Source organism: Rhinopithecus bieti, unplaced genomic scaffold (genome assembly GCF_001698545.2).
Source record: "Rhinopithecus bieti isolate Rb0 unplaced genomic scaffold, ASM169854v2 scaffold_70902, whole genome shotgun sequence".
Lineage (NCBI taxonomy): Eukaryota > Metazoa > Chordata > Mammalia > Primates > Cercopithecidae > Rhinopithecus > Rhinopithecus bieti.
Window position 1 is genome coordinate 17,242 of NW_016826305.1, and position 5,075 is coordinate 22,316.

The window sequence follows — 5,075 nt, forward strand, 5'->3', positions numbered from 1 at the left end:
TCTTTGAAAAATAAGAATACTGGATTAAAAAGAGAGCTTCAGGAGAAAGAAAAGACACAAAAGGATACAGGCCAAAATAAATGTTCCTGATCCTTTTTACTCTAAAATCCTTAAGTGAGATGCAAGTTTCCATCTCAGTTGAAAGAAAGAAAGATGATTATAGAATGTAGCATCTTGTGCTTGTAGCTGTGAAGTGCTAATTCTCTCATGCCTTACAAATGCTTATACCTAATGATCTTGTGATGCACATGATTTTTAGAGAATATAGGTTATTAGTTTCTTGTCTTGGTTTTTATGATGGTACATAAAATAAGGGACCTCCTTTCCTAGTAATCCGTTGCAAATTGAGATAGAACTCTATAGCTGTATCCCTGTGAAATGTCAATGGAAAATATTTCAGACTTTCTCCAAATGGAAATGGAATAAATTCAGGATTAATTGTAGAAATCTGGAAAGAATATATGTCATGTGCTATCTGTTGAAACTGCCCATGACATGTTCTGAAAGAACAACCAAATGTATAATACAGGAAGTAAATTGTAAAGTAGAAGTGGTGAAAAAACTAAACAGTCATGTTAGTAGAGTTGCTTAGAAAAAAAAAAAAAACTAAACAGGATTTAATTGTAATAGTTTATGTGTAGGGAAGTTAAGATACTAAAAATAGCATATTGCTTATTTTTTAATTATCAATGCAACCAAAAGATACAGATATGCCAAATTACTTACAAGTGAATTTTGTACTCCAGTAATTTTTTTAACTTACTACAAACTAGAAAAGCCAAAGTTGAAGAAATGACACTCTTGCAACTTTGATGATTCAGTTGTCTCTTTGCATCTACAAGCATATTTTATTGACTACTACCCTGGTCACAACTCTGAGACTCCTCTCAAAACACAGTCCTCCCAAATCCACACTGCCAAATTGAAAATGAATTCTGTTTTGGAATGTAGCTAAGGAGATGTATGAAAATACCTTGATCCTGTACTCTTGTTGCAAATTATTTCAAACACTGTAGACCCTTTAAGAATTCTAATAGTACACAAGTGAATCTCTTATTGTCCTCAGAGCATCTCTTTATACCATGTAGAATTGACTACTCATTTTTTTCTAGTGTTAGAAAGGAAAAGATGCTATTAACTTACATCTCTCCCTGCTCTCCCCAGTAGAAACAAAACTTCCAACTCTCTTGGCTAGAAACCTGTGTAAAACTTTGCTTTCTTTTCCTTTTGCCTAAAGCTTGGACAGTGTCAGAAACTGAGAGGATTCCATTTTCTTCCTTGTCTTCTAAATTACAAAGATGTTACTTTCCACTCTAAGAATTTGGGAGTGAAACATCTTTCTTGTGTAACCCATCTGAAGAATTTTAGGCTTCTGCTAAAGACAGTGTGGTGCAATGGAAAGAATGCTGATACATAAACAGTATTCTTAATTCTTCAAGGGTTTGTTCTGTTTTCCATTTTGGACTTTCTATATTTGTTACTGTATTGCTTTACTGCCTCAACGAAAGAGCCCTGTCCTGTAAGATCCTACTATAATGAATATCCTTGCAATGCTAATGGTCTGGTCACTTTCTAGGGCCTTATTTCAATGATCCTGCCTTTCCTTTTATTCAGAAGGGTGTCATACTATTCAGGTCCTGAACTTTAGTAAGGGCGGTAAATCAGACCCCTACCATGCTTTGACTATTCAGATTTTTTTGCTGTGCTACACCTGTGAGCACCTATACTGGACAAAAGTACCTGTGTGCATAACTGTGACTCGTGATGGCCTTAGGTTCAGCTAGAAAGTTTCTTTAGCATCCTTAACTTTATCTTTAATTATTCATTTTCCCCAGCAACAGCCACTCACCACTAAATGTACAAGCAGTGCTATAGTCAGTAAAGCATGCTATTAGTAATCAGTCAAAATATTTAACACTAGATAGCGAGTCAGTCAGGAGAGAGAAGTGCAGTCTATTGATTACCTTTTCCACATCTGTTTCACTCTTTTCTTACTGAAACTCTCGTTTTGTCCAGGGAACTTCCTTTCCCATAGTTCATGTGATTGGGGAGGTGAATCCCATCCCAAATTCCGGAGATTAGTCCTGACTAATCTAAGCCAGTTAGTGCAAGACCTTTCCCTGGCGGCTGTTATTGGTCTGGGGTAGACACAAGACCTAAATGGGTCTAATCAGACCGAGGGGAAGGGCTTGGTTCTTTCTGAGAAAAGACTATGTCGGACTGAAGGTAGGTGGCCCTTATTTAAAAGTTGAGCGTTACCTTATAATCACAAGGCAATCAAGCCTTAGAATGGAATTGACACAGTAGAATGCAAATTTTTTTTATTGTTGTACCCCAGAATCAAATCTAAATCTCACCCTTTTCCCAGACTGCTGATAACTTAAAAAAAAATTCTTTGGCCAGGAGTGGTAGCTCACACCTGTAATCCCAGCACTTTGTGGGAGACCGAGGTGGGCGGATCACCTGAGGTCAGGAGTTTGAGACCAGCCTGGCCAACATGGCAAAACCTCATCTCTACTAAAAATTAAAAAAAACCAGGTGTGGTGGCACACGCCTGTAGTCCCAGCTACTTGGGAGGCTAAGGCGGGAGAATTGCTTGAACCCTGGAGGTGGAGGTTGCAGTGAGCCAAGATTGCGCCACTGCACTGCACTCCAGCCTGGGCGACAGAGTGAGACTCTGTCTCAAAAAAAAAAAAAAAAATCCCTTGTAACAGAACTCAAGGTTTCCATTACTTGTAGTAAAAATTGTTTCTAACTGTTAAAAATGGGAAAAAGAATCCCAGAGAACAAAGCATGGGGAGTCCCAGGATAGAAACAGTTTATTACAGAAACAGGATGCTTTTACCTTTAAAAGAGTAGTAAAGAACCATCCACTCACCACCCCCATATGCCCCTTTTATTTCTGGGCAGTGGTTTGCTTTTTTTCTTTTTGAGTTTATAATTCAATTTATTATATACTTGATAGTAGTATATACCTGAAAATAGATGCTTTAATTATTTTTTGTATCTTCTTTTCTTTATTTCTTAGCTTCTCTCTGGTATTACATGAGGGCAGTTGATTTATTATACCTTCCTCATTGGGTAGAAGCATATGTCAGATTATTTAACTTGTTTCTCAATATTTCATATTTTAGAATATAAAATTATAAATGTAAGGGCCATATCTGTCTAGTGTGTTTCTTAGATATGTGAATTCAGACTTTTAGTTCTCATTTCTTTATTTCTTTCCTTTTTTTTTGAGACAGGGTCTTACTCTGTTGCCTAGGCTAGAGTGCAGGGGCGTGATCTCGGCTCACTACAGCCTCCGCTTTCTGGGTTCAAGTGATTCTCCTGCCTTAGCTTCCCAAGTAGCTGGGACTACAGGCGCATGTCACAATTGCTGGCTAAGTTTTGTATTTTTGGTAGAGATGGGGTTTCACCATGTTGGCCAGGCTCATCTTGAACTTCTGACCTCAGGTGATCCGCCCTCCTTGACCTCCTCCCAAAGTGCTGGGATTACAGGCGTGAGCCACTATGCCCAGCCTCAGTTCTCATTTCTCCTGACAGCCATTCTCATATTCTAGCTATATCCTCTCCAGTAGGAAGAGAAGGAAATCTTTATCAATTTGTATTGTTCTAGGAATCTTTCTGCTAGAAACAACTGGTTTAATGTCATGGGACTGTTTAGGAAATAGAATAGTATTGCTATATAAAAAGAGATGCAGAGTATTATTAATTAGAGCTTATAACCTTTTCAATGATAACATATACGTGCTAAAACATGAGTGGTTGCCTTTTAGTATATACTAGGAAACAAAAGATAACCTTTCTAACTTCATTCTAACCTCATTAAAAAACAAGGTGATTATAATTTTAGTAGGTTTTTTTGTGAGCCTGATGAGATGTTTTAAGATTTAGAATGACTGAGTAATTTGGTTATGTCAAGTACAATAATAAAATCATCTTACAAATTATCCCAATAGGAAATCAATATGCTTTAATACTTGAAAGATTCTGGTAAAAGTAGTAAAAACATTGGGGGTGGGATGGGGGTGGGGGGTAACGGTGGTGGTAGAATGTGAAGGAGACCAGGATCAAATGTGTTCTTAATAGTATGCAAAATCTTAAGAAAAACTCAACATGCAGCACATGCGTTAGGCCCAGGAAGGGTGGATAGGGCTTGGTGTGCAGGCTAGTCAGGTGTTTCCTGAAGCCGGTGCCAGCTGGAAGGGGAATTAGCCGGTAAATATAAATAGTAGGAAAAAGAATTATCCACAAGATTTAGGAAAAGTGTTAAAGAAAATTATAACCCATACTCGCCTATCCATTTTCTATGACATGGTGCATAATATCAATAGTGAATATTTATTGATTATTGTGTGCCAGACATTGATCTGAATGCGTAGCCCATGTGATCCTTACAACCCTATAAAACTGTGCTTCCCAGGATAGTAGCTATGAGTCATATAGGACTATTTATATTTAAATCAATTAAAATACAATCAGTTTATACATTTAGTTCCTTAGTTGATCCTAGTCACATTTAAGCTGCTCAGTAGCCACGTAAGGCTGGTGGCTACCATTTGGTCACTGCAGAGAACATTTCCATAATCACAGAAAGTTATATTAGGCAATGATGTTATAAAATGTATACTGTTAACTAACTCTATTTATCGATAAATAAACTGAGACTGAGATAGGTTAAATAATATATCCAAAGTCACATAGCTGGTAAGGAACAGAGCCAGGATTCTAATCATCCAGTCTAGCTACAGAACCTTTGCTCTTTCACCACTATGCTATTCTGTGTATAAAGTCAATTTGTAATAAAACACTATCATGTCTTGACAGTTTTATATTACCAAAATGCATTTTTTGTTAAAAAGGGAAAGTCGCATGTAATACACAATTCTATAAAAGTATAAATCTGTTAACATAATTGAATTGTCAGGGAGAATGTGGACCACATCATCCTAAATCCTGTAATGAACAAGTTATTAGAGTTGGTTGATGGCACCAGCTGAGTTTTAGCTCTTGACTACTTCCCTCCAATTATGTCTAAATGCCTATGTATCTGTTCCCTATTTCCTCTCAGT